This window comes from Rana temporaria, chromosome 3 (genome assembly GCF_905171775.1).
Source record: "Rana temporaria chromosome 3, aRanTem1.1, whole genome shotgun sequence".
In the NCBI taxonomy this organism is placed as follows: Eukaryota; Metazoa; Chordata; class Amphibia; order Anura; family Ranidae; genus Rana; species Rana temporaria.
The window spans coordinates 61,711,084-61,732,391 of NC_053491.1; the positions used below are offsets into that span (position 1 = coordinate 61,711,084).

The 21,308-nt window shown below is 45.8% G+C and overlaps 1 long non-coding RNA gene across 1 annotated transcript; it reads right to left on the reverse strand.

Annotated features, from left to right (window-relative positions):
* Positions 1–2,336: 2,336 nt before the first annotated feature.
* Positions 2,337–14,409, reverse strand: LOC120930292. The gene is made up of 3 exons (XR_005747687.1): positions 14,121–14,409; positions 5,453–5,456; positions 2,337–2,346 (listed from the first exon to the last, which is right to left on the reverse strand). It is a non-coding gene; the product is annotated as an uncharacterized LOC120930292 (long non-coding RNA).
* Positions 14,410–21,308: the final 6,899 nt, after the last annotated feature.

A 21,308-nucleotide genomic window follows, 5' to 3' on the forward strand; every position in this document is an offset into this window, starting at 1 on the left:
CGTGATGGTTTTAAGTTGCCTCCTCATCTGGAGCGTGTACTGGGACGGATCTGCATATAGCTGGACGTCCGAATATGGGGCCGGGAGGGGGGAGAGCTCTCTCGCCTTCATCAGGATTTGTTCCTTGGCTTGGAAAAAGTGGACCCTGAGGAGAACGTCCCGGGGGATATCTGCCTCAAGATGGCGGGGCTTAGGGAGCCTGTGGATACGGTCAATAGTGAGTTCAATAGGTGTGAGCTCCGGGAGCATACTAGAAAACAGGGTGCTGGCGTATGAGTGCAGCTCCTTGGGCTGGACGGACTCAGGGACCCCGCGCATTTTAAGATTATTACGTCTAGAACGGTCCTCAAGGTCCGCGAGCTTTGCTTTAATCCACAGGTTGTCATCTTTTTGCTCAGCATATGCATCTACTAGTTCATTGACCGTTTCAGTGCAATCCGCCATTTTGTGTTCTATGAACTGTACTCTGTTATCCATATGCTTCATTTCTAGGGAGAATGTATTAATCAGTGATGATAGATTGGACATTAGGGAGGACTGTAGGGTCATGAGCATGTCCTTCATTGTGGTGTCTAGCACCGGTTGGCCCGTAGTTGGGAACTGAGCTATGGAGGACTGCAGAGAGGATATGGCTGTGTCATTGTGTAGGCCTGTACTCACTGTGACTGAGGCCTGTGAGGAGTGATCCATCCTCATTTTCGATTTGGCTGGACTCTGTGTTCCCGGTGTGGCAGGTGAGGAGTCAGGAGGGAATTGGTGCTGCTGCACGAGGCCCAGCTCTTGTGGATGTGCTGCGGGGAGGTCAGTGTAGGCCAGCATCTGCCGCGCGGAGCCTCCGTCGGCGCCATCTTGGGTCTTCCGACGGGGCTGGAAGGAGAAGGTTTCTAGCCTCCGTGGGCCGCGTTCCTGCGACCGCTTGCGGGTCATCGTGGTGGCGGGGCTCGGATTGTACGGATCCGTGTCAGCGGTGCCGGTAGCAGCGGTGGATTCGCCCGATTGGTCGCTTATTGTCCGGTCTGGATGGCGGAGCTCACTGCTCAAGCGTCCATTCACATGCACGCGCAAGCCACGCCCCCTTAAAATCTAAACTTATCTAGCTTCACCTTCAGACTCCATATAGCTTTATAATTAATTTTATTAAAACAACCAATGGAAAGCATGACTAATGTAACATTTAAACACATGTGAGGAGACAATAGGAGCCATTGCAATTCAATTTCTGTTATGATAATAAAAAGCTTTTCCCATCACAGAAACATAAAGTGAAGGAAGAAAATATGGAATAAGAGATATAGGTTTCTTTGGGTAGGTCACATCCTGAGAAATTACATCCTAATTAGACTATGCAAATCACTTTGTGTGTTTTGTGTTTTATGAATAAAGTATCAGGGATATTGCCTTGTTATAGAACACGTTTCATTTTGATTTTTACAGTCTTATCTCTTCAATGTGTGACTGTAGTACCAAATTAGAAATGCGTGTTCATCTTAATTGCCTTTTTTTTTATAGCCATGGTTCTTCTGTGTGTAACAGAAAAGGCTAAAAAAAAAATTCCCCTTATAAAATAATATGAAATTAAGTTTTGTTTAGCACAGATGTAGCGAAAATTAACGTTTATGAAAACATTTAAAGAAAGTAAAGCGTATCTTCAACCAAAGGGGTTGTTATTGATGGGCAGGGGCAGGGTTCTAGAATGACACTAATGGGAAAATCTTAAAAAAGGTTTTCTGGTATGGATATTTTATACATAGTTTCAGTGGTCCCTATATATTATAGCTGGCCGATACTCCTGGAAGCTGAAAATCTCTGGGTCCTGTGAGACTACACTGCTGGATTCTGAACACAGGAGGTCAAAGCATTCTCAGACTGGCAGGTGTGGCGCTGTTCTTAGGAGTAGTGTTGCTCACGAATATTCGCATTGCGAATATTCGTTACGAATATGGCATATTCGAATATTCGCGAATAACTCGAATTTCGCGGCCAATATTCGCTATTCAGAATATTCGTATTTTTTCAAATTTATTTTTAAAACAGATCACATCCTATCGACGTCTAAAAGCATTGCTGGTATGATTAGAGACCCTGGGCCGAGTAGCTAAGCTGAGGCGATCCTTTTATGTTGCCGAATATTCGCAATCACGAATATTCTATTTCCGAATATTCGCGAATACTTTCTCCGCCCTTCTTTTGCATCAGAGCCAATCAGAGTTGTCAAAATCTCGCAATCAATTTCGCATTCGCATTAGCGAAATTTCGATAAAATATCACCAATATTCTATTTCCGAATATTCGCGAATACTTTCTCCGCCCTTCTTTTGCATCAGAGCCAATCAGAGTTGTCAAAATCTTGCGATCAATTTCGCATTCGCATTAGCGAAATTTCGATAAAATATCACCAATATTCGATTTCCGAATATTCGCGAATACTTTCTCCGCCCTTCTTTTGCATCAGAGCCAATCAGAGTTCTCCTACCACAGTTGTCAAAATTTCGCAATCAATTTCGCATTCGCATTAGCGAAATTTCGCTAAATTTTTTTTTTTTATAAAATATCACGAATATTTGATTTTAGCGAATATTTCACGAATATTCGGCTATATATTCGTGATATATCGCGAAATCGAATATGGCGTATTCCGCTCAACACTACTTAGGAGCAAATAAATCCTTAAGTCCAAAGTCGAAGCACTGTAATAATCTTGTCAGTGACTCAAAACCCAATTATGGTATGCTTAGTACTTAGACTGGTGATTTAACCACTTCAGCCCTGGAGGATTTGCCGGCCAAATGCCTGGGCCACTTTTTGAGTTTTGGCACTGCGTTGCTTTAACTGACAATTGCGCGGTTGTGCAACGTGGCTCCCAAACAAAATTGACGTCCTTTTTCCCCCCACAAATATAGCTTTCTTTTGGTGGTATTTGATCACCTCTGCAGTTTTTATTTTTTGCGCTATTAACAAAAATATAGCGACAATTTTGAGAAAAAAAACACAATATTTTATTTATTTTTGCTTTAATAAATATCCCAAATATATATATATATAAAAAAAAATTTTTGGGTGAAAAAAGTCAAAATTATATATCTTTTTTCTAGTAATGGCGGTGACCGGCGATTTTTATCATGACTGCTACACTATGGTGGACACATCGGACACTTTTGATGCTATTTTGGGACCATTGACATTTATAAATGCACTGATTACTGTGTAAATGACACTGGCAGGGAAGGGGTTAACCAGTAGGGGGCGAGGAAGGGGTTAACTATGCCCTAGGGTGTGATTCTAACTGTGTGGGGGCTGGGCTATGTGTGACACGACACTGATCACTGCTCCCGATGACAGGGAGCAGAAGATAGATGTCCTGTCACAAGGCAGAAAAGGCAGATGCCTTGTTTACACAGGCATCCCCCCGTTCTGTCGCTCTGTGACACGATCGCGGGACACTGGCAGAAATCGAGTCCGCGGGTCCCACGGTTAGGGAGCTTGCTGCAGGGGCGCGTGCCTCTGCTTGGCACGAAATTTAAAGCAACGTGTATATATACATTGCTTTGCGCAGCCATGCCATTCTGCCAATGTAAATGTTCGTGAGCTGGTCGGCAAGCCGTTAAATACATAGTATATCATGTATTTTTTATAGAGGAAATGCTGCGCTGTATGGATGTTAGCACTTGATGCAATGACACTAAATAAAAAATGTGTTGACGTGCAAACAACGTTTTTTCACAGCATCACAAACCTTATAATCCACATATGTGTTGGAATGTATAAAGTGCCTCCGTGCTGGTAAATAAATATCAAGTATTTCCTTGCAAACATCATTAATTATTGCAGTCTATTCCAATTAATCACAGCTTGTACTGGTGATAAAACGTGTGCTCTTGTGTTCAGTCAGATGCTCACTCCTTATGTGTGTACGCTCACCTTAGGGTGCTTTCACACTGGGGCGGAGTGGTGGCGGCGGTAAAGCGCTGATATTTTTAGCGGCGCTTTACCGTCATTTCTGCGGAGGTATTCGGACGCAAGTGGGGCGCTTTTAACCCTCGCTAGCGGTCAACAACGGGTTAAAACCACCCGCAAAGCGTCACAAAAAAACACTTGAAAATCGCCCACCTGTTCAAAAATAAATTTGTTACAATGGGTGTGTATTTTTCTCCCATTGCCCCCCCCCCCCCTTTGTTTGGGTGTAGTACTCTCACTGCTTGAGATGGTGTCTTAAAGACAAAATGCGTAGGGTAGAGCTTGTAGCATCTTTGGTGTATACACCACTCCAAAGTGTATACACCGCTCCTGCTGCTTGCAGGAGTTTTTTTTATGTCCTGACAGCGCATCGCCTCAGTGTGAAAGCACTCAGACTTTCACACTGAGACTGCAGGGGATCCATTTTTCAGGCGCTTTACAGGCACTATTTTTAGCCCAAAAGCGCCTGAAAAATGCAGCAGTGTGAAAGGGGTCTTAAAACGTGTGATCTCACAATTGAGTTCAGTCAGAACATGCTTGTTAACCACCCCTGGGTTCAGTGTCAGTAATACGAGGTGTTACATATTTACAGAATTTGGGTAGCTTGCAAGATTTCTTGGTTTTAGATAGTATATCTTGGCTAGCAGTTAATAATATATACACATCTCTAAAAGGTAAATCATATAAGCATATGGTTACAATTAGTGTGCAATCGTATGTAAAGTGACTGGTGCTCCAATTAATTCATGAAAAAAATGTGAAAACATTTTTGAAAAAAATTATTATATGCTCTGTTCTTTTAAATCCACAGTAAAGTCTTTTGTAAAGTGACAAAGTGCTCTTCAGTCGTGTGTTTCTTTAACTATAAACTCGTGCTGGTGCTCTCCTAAAGGTGTTGCACTCACCAGAGATATTCACCCCTCTAGGGGGTATTCCACATTCAGTGTATGCCACTGTGCAGCAGATCTCAGATCCATGCCTGTGTGTACCCCTCCTCTCTTTGCTGCTTTAAAGGTTCAGCCCCTCCGTCTCATCCGCATGCAACTAAAACGTTTTCTCCCATAGGATAATAACATTTTCAAACTTATTTACTGAATATACACAGTTGTGAACATACTCACATTTCCTCTGTTATACAAAAGCATTTAAAGTCAGGAAGTCTGCGACAATTCACGTTCCACGGTTTCAAAACGGATGCGACGCAAAGGCGCTACAAGCTCCTCCCTACACGTTTTGTCATCAAGACGTAATCTGGAACGGCACCATCTTGCTACACTTCCCAACTATATATAGCATGGCAACCCTGACCGCGTGATTAGTGGCTATTTTTGGTTGGTCTGGGGTTCGTGTATTTCATGATTCTGATCTATTTAAACCAATAATCGATTAGCCAAATCTGCCATACACCTTACTTTTAAAACCCAATATTTATCTCTTTCGGTGGTCCTTCATGCTCCTCTAATCGAGGTGAATATATAATCAAACCTGGATTCTACACCTGCCTCGGTCGAATTGTGTCACTAATCAGGAAGTTCCTGCTTCATGCCAGTCTCTTTCTAGACGCCAGAAGAGGGCGGATTGCGGATCGATTCTCCCGGTGGGACGGGAGGCCCGATAAGAATGGCGGGAGGGGGGATGTCCCTTCCCGCTCCTCCGGGATAACAACTAATCGGCTTTTAGCCGCATCGGTTGTTATCACTGGAAAGCCGACTGCCCTCTCTAAAAATGGTACCGGGATGATGCCTGCAGCTGCGGTCATCATCCCGGTATAACCCCTTAAAGCCGAGGCGGGAAGGGGTTAAACATGTAAACCTGTATTACAAATAACGTGATCTTTAAAAATCCAAAAAATTACAATGTAAGTATATGTTCCCAGTGAATACATAGAACAGGAAGCAAATACTATAAAAATTAATTTTGAAAAATATAAAAATTAAAAAAAATATATATAAATAAAAATAACGAGATATAAAAGTAAAAATACTTAAAAAATGTCATGAATGTCTAGTCCCTTGTGCTTTTGTTTGAATGCAAATCATTGGGTATTTTCTTCTTATTTCCAATTAAATATAATGGAATATATATTTCATGGTGGGTGTTTTTAAAAGTTAGTAATGAAACAGTTGACGTCTATGTCTATATTTAACCCTTCAGGTTGAAGTGTATTGAGCAAAAAAAAACAATTTTGTCTTGTTTGTTTCATTTTGTGAGACTTTTTTCTTCTTGTCATCACCCCTTCAATGTCCTTTGATTTTATCTATTACATAAAAGGTCATGACTGATGGATCTTTTTTTGTGACAGTCTCTGAAATGCCTTGACACACTGTGTTTATTAAATCCCTTTTTAATGTTATTCATGTGTTCTCAGATTCTAATGAATTGAGGTCTTGTTGTCCTTCCTACATATTGCATTTTACATGGGCATTCTTTGATGTATGTTACATGTGGATAGAGTCCTAGTAGAGGAGTACTGCTTCAGCACTAAAAGGTGTATCAAACCCAAACTAAATGTGAAAAAGGTAGTGCTGCGCTGTGTAAATAAGTAGGGAAACGTGAATAAACAAATATGTGAACATCCAAAGCGCATAAAACACTTGCTAGTGATAGTAGTGCAAATGACATCAAATCCAAAATAACAATGAATACAAAGTGCTAAGTAAAACTAGATTAAAACATGCGCTGCTATAAGAAATCCCAGAAGCAGCAAGTGTACATCAAAATACACAACGCACATAAGTGATGATAGTGAACTGGAATATTTCATTAGTGTCCACGCAGAAAAAACAATAAAAAACAAGAAACAGGGGTTCCTTAAAAAAATCAATCAGAGATAAAGTGCTGGTGCTTGTGCTAATATATTCCTCATGGATGTTGTGCAGGAAAGGATTCCAATTTCTTTTGGAGTTAGTGGGCGTGTCCCCTTACCTTACGGCTGTAAGGTAACAGCATATATAATACAACCAAACGCCTTCCTGTCATTTCCAAATGTAGTATATCCCGGTGGTCTGTAATCTCTATCTGTGGAGTCCCTCTCGGGAGTCACGTCCAATGGACAGCAATGACCCAGTCAAGGCTGCCGCGGTAGGAATATTCGGACTTTAAGGTTGTTCTAGCAAACCTCCTTTAAGATCATCCTGTTTAGAGTTGTTTTCTTTAATTCTTATTTCTTCAAAGTTGCCGGGTGGGAGCGCGAATGCAGGATCAGCAGCTAAGTATCTGCAGCCGGTCGGTAAGGTCCACCTTACCTGTCCGACCCGCTGCAGATACTTAGCTGCTGATCAGTCCATCCGATGAAAACGGACCGATGGACCGCTTTCATCGGTTAACCGGTGAAGCTGACTGATGGTCCGTCGCGCCTACACACCATCGGTTAAAAAAACGATTGTGTCAGAACGCGGTGACGTAAAACACAACGACGTGCTGAAAAAAATTAAGTTCAATGCTTCCAAGCATGCGTTGACTTGATTCTGAGCATGCGTGGATTTTTAACCGATTTAAAAGTAAGTTGGCTTTTTTTTAACCGATGGTTAAATAACCTATGGGGCCCACACACGATCGGTTTTGACCGATGAAAACGGTCCATCAGACCGTTGTCCTCTGTTTAACCTATCGTGTGTACAAGGCCTTACAGTCTGAATATTCCTACCGCAGCAGCCTTGACTGGGTCATTGCTGTCCATTGGACGTGACTCCAGAGAGGGACTCTATCCACAGATAGAGATTACAGACCACCGGGATATACTACATTTGGAAACGACAGGAAGGCATTTGGTTGTATTATACTTGCTGTTACCTTACAGCAGTAAGGTAAGGGGACACCCTCACTAACTCCAAAATAAATTGGAATCCTTTCCTGCACAACATCCATGAGAAATATTTTGGCACAAGCACCAGCACTTTATCTTTGATTGATTTTTTTTTTAAGGAACACCTGTTTCTTGTTTTTTATTGTTTTTTCTGCATGGACACTGATGAAATATTACATTTCTCTATCATCACTTATGTGCGTTGTGTATTTTGATGTACACTTGCTGCTTCTGGGATTTCTTATAGCAGCTCATGTTTTAATCTAGTCTCACTTAGCACTTTGTATTCATTGTTATTTTGGATTTGATGTCATTTGCACTACTATCACTAGCAAGTGTTTTATGCGCTTTGGATGTTCACATATTTTTTTAGTCACTTTTCCCTATTTATTTACACAGCGCAGGTCGGTAGCGCTAAAAACACACTACTTAATAAAGTGTAGATGTGTATATAAGTTAAACACAAAATTAGTTTGTGCAAACTTGACGTAAATGAATATAGGGTTGATACCCCTCGCCGGGGATAACAACCAACACCACTCAAAATTAGATAAATGATTAGTGTCCAAACATAATCGTGTATAAATGTCCAATTTGTGAAATAAATATATTCCAAGAAGAATCCACCACCGATTTTTGTGAATTAAATGGACGTGACTGTTCCTCACAATCGCACCAAAAGTGGTGAGTAAACACCCTTACCAGAAGTGTTGGACCCCCTGTTAGATGAGGTCATACGAGCATCGATATCCACCCTGACAGGTAATACGAAATCCCAGCAGAAGTACGTAGCTCCTCTCCCGACCAATCCTTTCCAGGCTCCGGGTTCTGGCCGTCTCATCCAGACAGGAACTTTTAGGCAGGTAATTCACCTTACGCCAAACGATCAGCTCCTTGGTGCTGCATGGTCCTAAATACAATAGATGTGTTGTGGTTCCACTCCAACCGATTTCTCCAGCAAATCCTGCACATGGAACTTCAAACTCACTTTATGAAAATTACCTGGCATAACCTGAAACCGCAGGGTGTTCTGAAACCCTTTTCACTCCATCGAGCTTGGCAAAGAAAGATTAAATTTTCCGACTTTTGTTAGGGAAAAAAAAAACATTCCCCTCTGAGTGATCTATGTACATTGCAAAGATTCTAACAACCTTTGTTGCAGATTCCTACCTTATGTTATTCTGAAGAAATCCTTGTTTGTTCCTCTGTGCCTCTGTTCTGAGTGGGTCTAATTGGAGTGGTTTTATAATTATTTATCAGCTGTGCACCTGCACAGCACTAATGAGGAAATCTGCTGGGCCTTCATCCATTTAGACATGTTCCTATTGATAGTATCTATAATTTTTGTTGCAGGGGATGCCTGAAATCTGACTCATCCCCTTTAAGCTAATTCTTTTATTAGAACCTCAGAAATGTTTTTTTTTCCCTTTTATATTCTTATATATTGTTTTTATTTCCTTGTAATTGCTTGATCTATATAAGATATAATACATATGCATGTGTGAAAAACATATATCACAATAGTGTTTGTTTTTCTTGAGAATTTATATCAGATATGATGTCTTAAAAAGTTACGGCTCAGCATTGGAAAAGGGAAGAGCTGTTCAGCTGCCATTTTCCCCTCTGGCTCCTCATTCTCACTCCATCCCCCTCCCTCCTATTGCATTCCTAAATGGACTCAGTTGTAAGAGGAAACTGCCCCTCTCTCTCTCCTTGTCCTCGCTTCACTGAAGGAAACAAATATGGTGACTGTGCAAGGAACATTTATGCCACATGTGAAGAAGGATGATGTGTGCAGCATGCCCGAAAATGGACTTCCAAGAAGAAACCATCCTTATATGAACTCACCTATGAGGGCTCCATGCCAAGAACAGACGTCATAGGGGGCGTGTAATAGGGGAATAGATTGTATAGAATTAACCAATCAGTGTGTTCACGTGTATGATGTCATGTTGATAATAATAATGATAATAAAAGGAGCTGCTCAGGCTTCAGCTAGCTCTCTTGCTGGTTGAACTCTGAAAAAAAGGTGAGGATGTGAATTCTTTTGCTCTGGTTTGCATGCTCCCATTGATTTGGGTCAAACGGCAGAAATGGGGTTAACCCTGAGAATTGTGTCAGGAAATAAATCGTTATCAGTAGGACTGCAACACTGTAGGAGCAGTGTATACACCGCTCTTAAAGCACCCCTGCCCATTGAAATCAATGAGCGGAGCTGCCAAATTGATGACAAAGCGGTCATTTTAACTTTGCTATCACCCCCCCCCCCCGAAAGTGAAGTTACCCTTTTATTATTAACATTTCTGCTCCTTGGCATCTGGCAACTGAAATTGAAGAATTTTGTTTTTGCTTTGGAACATCTTTCTCAGGGCACATCCCTATTCAATTTTTTGACAATTTCTTGCCTATTGGCCTATAAAATGACACTTTCTGTTCTTTAAAATTCAGCTTCTATTGACTTCAATAGGGTTTGAATTAAGCACATGAACTTTAGTTATGTTCTTTGAACCCACCTCAGACCAAAACCAGGTAGATTTGGCTCATCCCTAGGAACATATAACAAATAGAGTTGAGCGAACCCGAACTGTAAAGTTCGGGTTCAGTACGGACTTTGGGTTTTTCCCGAACCCGAATAATTGGAAAAAGTTTGGGTCCGGGTTCGGAGTTCGGGAAAAAAATGCGCGGAGGTCCCCGCAAATTCAATAACCAGACCCTTTAGGTCTGGTATGGGTATTAAGGGGAACCCCGCCATCAATTTAAAAAAAAAATTACGTGCGGTTCCCCCTAAATATCCATAACCAGACCCGTTATCCGAGCACGTTGACCTTGCCGGCCGCAGAAAAGAGGGTGGGACAGAGTGCGGCTCCCCCTCTACTGAACCGCACCAGGCCACATGCCCTCAACATTGGGAGGGTGCTTTGGGGTGCCCCCCAAAGCACCTTGTCCACATGTTGATGGGGACAAGGGTCTCATCCCCACAACCCTTGCCTGGTGGTTGTGGGGGTATGCGGGCGGGAGGCTTATCAGAATCTGGAAGACCCCTTTAACAAATGGGAACCCCCAGATCCTGACCCCCCCTGTGTGAAATGGTAATGGGGTACACTACCATTTCACGAAGGAAGTGTAAATTCTTGTAAAAAAAACACACACACACCGTAGAATAAAGTCCTTTATTAATAAAAAAAATTATAAAAAAACTCCAGCGGTGATAATCCACTTGCAACCTCAAAAAATAACTAGCTACCTCGCGGCACCAGCGACACTAATACAGCGATCAGAAAAACGATCGCTTAGTGATGCTGGCAATAGGGGGTGAAAGGGTTAACTCTATGGGGCAATCAGGGGTTAAAACCTTTATTAGAAAATGTATGGGGGTACCTAACGCTATGAAAACCTGGCGGGCGAACCTCAAAAAATAACTAGCTACCTAGCGGCACCAGCGACACTAATACAGCGATCAGAAAAACGATCGCTTAGTGACGCTGGAAATAGGGGGGTGAAAGGGTTAACTCTAGGGGCAATCAGGGGTTAAAACCTTTATTAGAAAGCGACACTAATACAGCGATCAGAAAAACGATCGCTTAGTGACGCTGGCAAAAGGGGGGTGATCAAGGGGTTAAAAGTGTTAGGTCCAGGGTAGCCCCCTACCCCCCCCCCCCCAATAAAGGTTTTAACCCCTTGATCACCCCCTAGTTAACCTTTTCACCCCCCTTTTGCCAGTGTCACTAAGCAATCGTTTTTCTGATCGCTGTATTAGTGTCGCTCGTGCCACTAGGTAGCTAGTTTTTTTTTGAGGTTCGCCGCCATGTTTTTATAGCGTTAGGTACCCCCATAAATTTTCTAACGCTATAAAAACATGGCGGCGAACCTAAAAAAAAAACTAGCTACCTAGTGGCACGAGCGACACTAATACAGCGATCAGAAAAACGATCGCTTAGTGACGCTGGCAAAAGGGTTAACTAGGGGGTGATCAAGGGGTTTAAAGTGTTAGGTCCAGGGTAGCCCCCTACCCCCCCCCCCAATAAAGGTTTTAACCCCTTGATCACCCCCTAGTTAACCCTTTCACCCCCCTTTTGCCAGTGTCACTAAGCAATCGTTTTTCTGATCGCTGTATTAGTGTCGCTCGTGCCACTAGGTAGCTAGTTTTTTTTTGAGGTTCGCCGCCATGTTTTTATAGCGTTAGGTACCCCCATAAATTTTCTAACGCTATAAAAACATGGCGGCGAACCTAAAAAAAAAACTAGCTACCTAGTGGCACGAGCGACACTAATACAGCGATCAGAAAAACGATCGCTTAGTGACGCTGGCAAAAGGGTTAACTAGGGGGTGATCAAGGGGTTTAAAGTGTTAGGTCCAGGGTAGCCCCCTACCCCCCCCCCCCCAATAAAGGTTTTAACCCCTTGATCACCCCCTAGTTAACCCTTTCACCCCCCTTTTGCCAGCGTCACTAAGCGATCGTTTTTCTGATCGCTGTATTAGTGTCGCTCGTGCCGCTAGGTAGCTAGTTTTTTTTGAGGTTCGCCGCCATGTTTTTATAGCGTTAGGTACCCCCATAAATTTTCTAACGCTATAAAAACATGAACCGCAAAAAAAAACTAGCTTCCTAGTAGGGCTGCGCATCTTCACCGGTCTCACGATTCGATGCGATTACGATTATCAAGTCCACGATTCGATTCGATTCGGCGATGCATCACGATGCATCACGATTGCAGCGCAAGTGCGCATGGCTCTCCCCCCAAAATACTAAAGGAGATGATCAGAGACTGCAGACATGCTACAGGAGATGATTAGAGACTGCAGACATGCTACAGGAGATGATCAGAGACTGCAGACATGCTAGAGGAGATGATCAGAGACTGCAGACATGCTAGAGGAGATGATCAGAGACTGCAGACATGCTACAGGAGATGATCAGAGACTGCAGACATGCTACAGGAGATGATCAGTGACTGCAGACATGCTTCAGGAGATGATCAGAGACTGCAGACATGCTTCAGGAGATGATCAGAGACTGCAGACATGCTACAGGAGATGATCAGAGACTGCAGACATGCTACAGGAGATGATCAGAGACTGCAGACATGCTTCAGGAGATGATCAGAGACTGCAGACATGCTACAGGAGATGATCAGTGACTGCAGACATGCTTCAGGAGATGATCAGAGACTGCAGACATGCTTCAGGAGATGATCAGAGACTGCAGACATGCTACAGGAGATGATCAGAGACTGCAGACATGCTACAGGAGATGATCAGAGACTGCAGACATGCTACAGGAGATGATCAGAGACTGCAGACATGCTACAGGAGATGATCAGAGACTGCAGACATAGTACAGGAGATGATCAGAGACTGCAGACATGCTACAGGAGATGATCAGAGACTGCAGACATGCTACAGGAGATGATCAGAGACTGCAGACATAGTACAGGAGATGATCAGAGACTGCGGACATAGTACAGGAGATGATCAGAGACTGCGGACATAGTACATGAGATGATCAGAGACTGCGGACATAGTACATGAGATGATCAGAGACTGCGGACATAGTACAGGAGATGATCAGAGACTGCGGACATAGTACAGGAGATGATCAGAGATTGTGGACATAGTACAGGAGATGGTCTATATTTCTCCTCCATACAGCCCAGTCCCTGCAGTGACAATGACTTATCACAGGTGACACATCAGATTCCACTACATGCCCGTACCCCCCCTGTGTCCCCGGATAACAGCACCCCCTCCTCCTCAGTACTTACATGCTGTTCTGCGCAGTGCGCACACAGGATGATTGGAGGGAACAATGAGGAAAAATACATGATTTTGCCTGTGCATTTTCAGTGTGTTTTTATGTGCTGACATTGTCATCAATACGCCCTTTAAAAATGCACAGATGACAATGAACCCTCAATAAAAATATCAGTACAGCGAGGACTACCGTGTTATTTATTTTCTATTAAAATTAACACATTCCCAAGTCCTCGCTGTACTGACATTTTTTATTGAGGGTTCATTGTCATCTGTGCATTTTTAAAGGGTGTAAATAGGGTGAAACTCCCCTTTAAAAAGTGCACAGGAATACACATGGCTGCTGGGGGGCAGGACTCAGGGATTACATTCCACAACTGACAGAGCCCTGTGAGTTTCACTGCACTGCACTGTCTGCTGAAATTTCTCTGACTCTTTGCACATTCCAGCACACTAGGAGTTAACACAGTGGAATGTGCAGAGAGTCAGAGAAATGTCAGCACAGGCAGAGCATGTGTAGGAATCAGACTGCTGATAAAATACCTGTGATAACAAATGCTGTTATAGCCAGGGCTGTAATATGCTTTTTACAACATATGCAGAATCATCATACCTCATGTCTCCGTGTGTATATTACTTTCCCCTCATGTGACTCCATGCTCGGACCTGCCTCTCATCTCCCCTGATGTCCGTTCTCAGCCCCGCCCATCGTCTATAGCTAAAGTAACAGATCACAAGAGAGGCAGGCGGGGCTGAGATCAGAAGAGACTTTGAGACGAGGGATGTGAGAGGACAGAGGAAGAGAGAGGCGGGCCGGACCATGGATCACATGATCGCATGTACAGTTACTACGGAGCTACGAGGTATGAATCTGCATACATTTTTAAAAAAAAGCACACAGAGCGATTGCCACTTAATGGATTACAAACCGCATTTATAAAAAAAAAAACATTTTAAAAGACCTGCTCGGAGCGATCTCCCGGGAGGGGCGGGGCAAGTCTGGATGACGTCACCCGACATCGATTATTGGGGTCACATGCATCGATGCCGAATCGGGGGGCCCCGAATCGCGATGCATCGTTGCATCGATTATATTCAACACCCCTACTTCCTAGTGGCACGAGCGACACTAATACAGCGATCAGAAAAACGATCGCTTAGTGACGCTGGCAAAAGGGGGGTGAAAGGGTTAACTAGGGGGTGATCAAGGGGTTAAAACCTTTATTGGGGGGGGGTAGGGGTTATCCTGGACCTAACACTAACTGCCTGTCACACTGACACTAAATGCAGTGATCAGTAAATGATCACTGCTATTTAGTGACAGAGTGACAGTGTGGGGCTGGGTGATCGGGGGGGGATTGTATGACTATGTGTACAGGTGTCAGTGTAGTGCTTGTGTACTCACTGTGTGATGTCTCCGCTCCTCCGCCGCACGAATATACCGGCGGGAGGAGCGGTGACATCACTTCCTCCTCTGCCTGTGTTAACAATGCAGGCGGAGGAAGCGGATTGGCTGGGGAGCGATCCGGAGGGGGCGGACAAAAACGAACCTCCGCCCCCTCATCCCGGATCGCTCGTGAAGATTATCGACCCGCGGCATGTACCGGGGGGGGTCCCGATATATATTTTCCAACTATATATAATCTGATTAAACCAAGAGTCCTTTGGTAAAATCAATTGGCCAGAAGTGAAGATCTAGTGATCCTCTCGCCCATTCGCTGACACACTTTTGACCAAGAGATTCCAAGCCTGCCCACCACGGCAAGGTAGACTCTTCTAGGGCAGGACCTACACTAACTACACTATCTACCCTACTGGATGCTAGTCATCCTGGGCCAGATCCTCAAAAGGGATACGCCGGCGTAAGCCGTCGTATCCCTGGTTCTAACTTTGGAACTGATCCACAGAATCAGTTTTCCAAAGTTAGGCAGAAGATCCGACATGTGTAAGGGACTTACACTGCCGGATCTTAGGATGCAGTACCGCATCCGCCGCTGGGGGCATTTCAAGTCGAAATGCCGCTTCTGGTATGCAAATTAGCACTTAGGGCGATCCACAAAGCTTTTCAGCTTCGTTTTTTCGCCGTAAGTTTTAGTTTGCAAGTGTAAAATTAGGGCTGCTTTTACAAAGTGTAAAGTTAGTAACACCATGTAAAAGCACATTCAAGCGACGGCATTTGGTATGCATTCCTGAGGGAGAACTCCACGGCAATTTGTAAAATCAAAATCGGCATGGGTTCCCCCCCAGGAGCATACCAGGCCCTTAGGTCTGGTATGGGTTGTAAGGAGACCCCCCCTACGCCGAAAAATAGATGTAGGGGGTCCCCCTACAATCCATACCAGACCCGTATCCAAAGCACGCTACCCGGCCGGCCAGGAATGGGAGTGGGGACGAGCGAGCGCCCCCCTCCTGAGCCGTACCAGGCCGCATGCCCTTAACATGGGGGGGTTGGGTGCTCTGGGGCAGGGGGGCGCACTGCGGGCCCCCCCACCCCAGAGCACCCTGTCCCCATGTTGATGAGGACAGGACCTCTTCCCGACAACCCTGGCCGTTGGTTGTCGGGGTCTGCGGGCAGGGGGCTTATCGGAATCTGGGAGTCCCCTCAAATAAGGGGGCCCCCAGATACCGGCCCCCCACCCTAAGTGAATGGATATGGGGTACATCGTACCCCTACCCATTCACCTGGAGGCAAAATGATAGTTATTAAACACACAACACAAGGGTTTTTAAAATCATTTATTAGTCTGCTCCGGAGGCCCCCCCTTCTTTAGCTCTAATAGCAGGGGGGGCTTCTTCTTCCACTCTCCGGGGGTCTTCTCCGCTCTCCGGGGGGGGCTTCTTCTTCCGCTCTCCGGGGGGGTCTTCTCCGCTCTCCGGGGGGGGCTTCTTCTTCCGCTCTCCGGGGGGGGGGGTCTTCTCCGCTCTCCGGGGGTCTTCTTCTATCTTCGCCGCTCTCCGCTGTTGACTCTGCGCACCCCGGTTCTTCTCCAGCTGTCCGGTGCCTTCTCCTTCAGCGCTGGCTGCCTGCTATCTTCGTGTGTTAGCTCAATTACTAGCAGGCAGCCAGCGCGGTCTTCTGTGACGTCATCTTCTTCTCTTCTTCTCCCTTCTTCCGATGTTGACCCGACGCCTCTTCTCGCTGCAATGATGGAAGCGCGCCTTGCATCCTATTTATATAGGCCTCACCGTCCCATCATGCTCCAGTAGGTACCCACGTGGAGGCGTCGGGTCAACATCGGAAGACCTAAGGGCCTGGTATGCTCCTGGGGGGGGAACCCATGCCGGTTTTTTATTTGAAAATTGGCATGGAGTTCTCCCTCTCAGGAATGCATGCCGAGCGACGCTGTCAAATTTTTTTCAAATTTTTTTTTTCCCGACGCAACTTTTTTTGCCCGGCGCGATCCACAAAACTCGGCGTAACGTAACTTCGCGCATGCGCAGTACGGCCGGCGCGGGAGCGCGCCTCATTTAAATGGGACTCGCCCCATTTGAATAGGAACGCCTTGCGCCGGCCGGATTTAAGTTACACAGCCTGAAATTTCTAGGTAAGTGCTTTGTGGATCGGGCACTTAGGTAGAAATTTTAAGGCAGTGTAACTTAAATGGGATTTTTTAAGTTGCGCCAGGTTTTTGTGGATCTGGCCCCCTTTTTCTAATGTTGCGTGTATGTTTGTAGTAGGCCTCATCCTATAATCTGTGTGTGCGATCTACTCTCTCTTAATGTGGTTGTCTGTCTGTGTGCATCTATCTAAAGCATGGACCAGTCGGTTTATGTACATCTGGACGTCCTCTGTTAGTGTAGGTCAGTGCATGCCAGTCATTGTATGTTGTCCAGTGTGTGTCGGTAAATAAATGTTAGTCCTGTTGTTACCTGGGCATGTAGCCAAACTTATCTGTAATTCAGAGTTCATCTTGCTTTCGGTCAAAAAATAGGGGTCCTCCCGATTTGAGGATGAATGAATCGCATGCTCTGTCCATCTGTGCATACTTCTTCAGCCTAAAGCTCTCCTCCTTCCTTTCAGGTGAAAATGGTTTTGAAATCTCCGGGTTGTTTTTTGGTTTAATGCCTTCAGCCTAGGTTCACACTGCTGCGAATTCAAAATCGCGGAAAAATGCGCGATTTTACCGCGATTTCGCGGCTGCGATTTTGCCGCGATTTCGGCCGCAATTTAATGTAAATCGCGGCCCAAAATCGCAAAAAGTAGTACAGGAACTACTTTTTGAAATCGCAGATGCGGCGTCGCACTGATTAGGACAGTGCCATTGCCGACAATTGCCGCCGATTTGACATGTCAAATCGCATCTCAAATCATTCCAAATCGTACCCAGTGTGAACCAGGGCTCAAGCTGATGGGATTCTTTTCATGCTGCCCCCCTGCAAAGTGCTGCCCTAGGCCTGGGCCTTGTTGGCCTAGGCCAAGATACAGCGTTGCTTGCATTTGTGCCCTAAGCTGTCTATTTGATTGAATCTCTATCTATATGTAGTCTATCCGCCTGCTTGTGCTTACCTCTCCTGCTCTATGTGCCATATATATGATCAATAGCCATATATATCGAAGTATCTGATTTGAGATTATATTCTCACTAGGATATATTCATAGAGGAGGAGGGAGGAGGGATATATTCATAGATTTGAGATTATTTTCTCATTAAGATATATACATAGATGGCCACTGGCAACATCCAGTAAAGACTGACTGATAGACCTAGCTTTAAGGCCCCGTACACACGACAGAGGAACTCGACGTGCTTGGCACGTCGAGTTCCTCGTCGAGTTTTGGGATGAAGCCGCCGAGGAGCTCGGCGGGCCGGCTTCTCCCATAGAAGAACGAGGACAACGAGAAAATAGAGAACATGTTCTCTATTTTCTCGTCGAGTTCCTCGGCGGCTCCATCGAGCCAAAACTGTACAGACGACAGAGATTCTCGGCAGAATCCGGGTTTTGACCGAGTTTCTCGGTGAATTCTGCCGAGAATCTCTGTCGTGTGTACGAGGCCTCAGTAGATAGTTTTTACTGCTTTGGCCTCCTCCTCCCTCCTCATGATTATAGATGATTTAGAAATAGTGCTAGGCCCCCCACCTAGCACAAACCTTCCCAAATCTCCTCCATAGCACAAACCCATCCCAATCTTATCACCTAGCACAGCCCAACCTATCCCTCCTTCTTTCACCCCTCCTAAAATAACCCTCCTAGCACAACCCCCCTAATACTCCGTCCTAGCACAACCCACCCTATCCCTCCTTCTTTCAACTCTCCTAAAATAACCCTCCTAGCACAACCCCCCTAATACTCCCTCCTAGCACAACCCACCCTATCCCTCCTTTCTCCCCCCTAAAATAACCCTCCTAGCACAACCCCCCTAATACTCCCTCCTAGCACAACCCCCCTAATACTCCCTCCTAGCACAACCCACCCTATCCCTCCTTTCACCCCCCTAAAATAACCCTCCTAGCACAACCCCCTAATACTCCCTCCTAGCACAATCCACCCTATCCCTCCTTTCTCCCCCCTAAAATAACCCTCCTAGCACAACCCCATAATACTCCCTCCTAGCACAACCCACCCTATCTCTCCTTTCTCCCCCCTAAAATAACCCTCCTAGCACAACCCCCCTAATACTCCCTCCTAGCACAACCCACCCTATCCCTTTTTTCACCCCCCCTAAAATAACCCTCCTAGCACAACCCCCTAATACTCCCTCCTAGCACAACCCACCCTATCCCTCCTTTCACTCCCCTAAAATAACCCTCCTAGCACAACCCCCCTAATACTCCCTCCTAGCACAACCCACCCTATCCCTCCTTTCTCCCCCCCTAAAATAACCCTCCTAGCACAACCCCCTAATACTCCCTCCTAGCACAACCCACCCTATCCCTCCTTTCACCCCCCCTAAAATAACCCTCCTAGCACAACCCCCCAATACTTCCTCCTAGCACAACCCACCCTATCCCTCCTTTCTCCCCCCTAAAATAACCCTCCTAGCACAACCCCATAATACTCCCTCCTAGCACAACCCACCCTATACCTCCTTTCTCCCCCCTAAAATAACCCTCCTAGCACAACCCCCCTAATACTCCCTCCTAGCACAACCCACCCTATCCCTTTTTTCACCCCCCTAAAATAACCCTCCTAGCACAACCCCCTAATACTCCCTCCTAGCACAACCCACCCTATCCCTCCTTTCACTCCCCTAAAATAACCCTCCTAGCACAACCCCCCTAATACTCCCTCCTAGCACAACCCACCCTATCCCTCCTTTCACCCCCCCCCTAAAATAACCCTCCTAGCACAACCCCCCTAATACTCCCTCCTAGCACAACCCACCCTATCCCTCCTTTCACCCCCCCTAAAATAACCCTCCTAGCACAACCCCCCTAATACTTCCTTCTAGCACAACCCACCATATCCCTCCTTTCACCCCCCCTAAAAAAACTCCTAGTACAACCCCCTAATACCCCCTCCTAGCACAGCCCACCCTATCCCTCCTTTCACCCCCCCTAAAAAAAACTCCTAGTACAACCCCCTAATACCCCCTCCTAGCACAGCCCACCCTATCCCTCCTTTCACCCCCTAAAATAAACCTCATAGCACAACCCCCCTAATACCCCCTCCTAGCACAACCCACCCTATCCCTCCTTCTTTAACCCTCCTAAAATAACCCTCCTAGCACAACCTCCCTAAAACCCCGTCCTAGCACAGCCCACCCTATCCCTCCTTTTTTCACCCTCCTAGCACAACCCCCTAATACCCCCTCCTTGCACAGCCCACCCTATCCCTCCTTCTTTCACCCCCCTAAAATAACCCTCCTAGCACAACCCCCTAATACCCCCTCCTAGCACAGCCCACCCTATCCCTCCTTCTTTCACCCCCCCCAAAATAACCCTCCTAGCACAACCCCCTAATACCCCCTCCTAGCACAACCCACCCTATCCCTCCTTTCACCCCCCTAAAATAACCCTCCTAGCACAACCTCCCTAATACCCCGTCCTAGCACAGCCCACCCTATCCCTCCTTTTTTCACCCTCCTAGCACAACCCCCTAATACCCCCTCCTTGCACAGCCCACCCTATCCCTCCTTCTTTCACCCCCCTAAAATAACCCTCCTAGCACAACCCCCTAATACCCCCTCCTAGCACAGCCCACCCTATCCCTCCTTCTTTCACCCCCCCCCAAAATAACCCTCCTAGCACAACCCCCTAATACCCCCTCCTAGCACAACCCACCCTATCCCTCCTTTCTACCCCCTAAAATAACCCTCCTAGCACAACCCCCCTAATACTCCCTCCTAGCACAACCCACCCTATCCCTCCTTTCACCCCCCTAAAATAACCCTCCTAGCACAACCCCCCTAATACTCCCTCCTAGCACAACCCCCCTAATACTCCCTCCTAGCACAACCCACCCTATCCCTCCTTTCTCCCCCTAAAATAACCCTCCTAGCACAACCCCCTAATACTCCCTCCTAGCACAACCCACCCTATCCCTCCTTCTTTCACCTCTCCTAAAATAACCCTCCTAGCACAACCCCCCTAATACTCCCTCCTAGCACAACCCCCCCAATACTCCCTCCTAGCACAACCCACCCTATCCCTCCTTTCTCCCCCCTAAAATAACCCTCCTAGCACAACCCCATAATACTCCCTCCTAGCACAACCCACCCTATCTCTCCTTTCTCCCCCCCTAAAATAACCCTCCTAGCACAACCCCCCTAATACTCCCTCCTAGCACAACCCACCCTATCCCTTTTTTCACCCCCCCTAAAATAACCCTCCTAGCACAACCCCTTAATACTCCCTCCTAG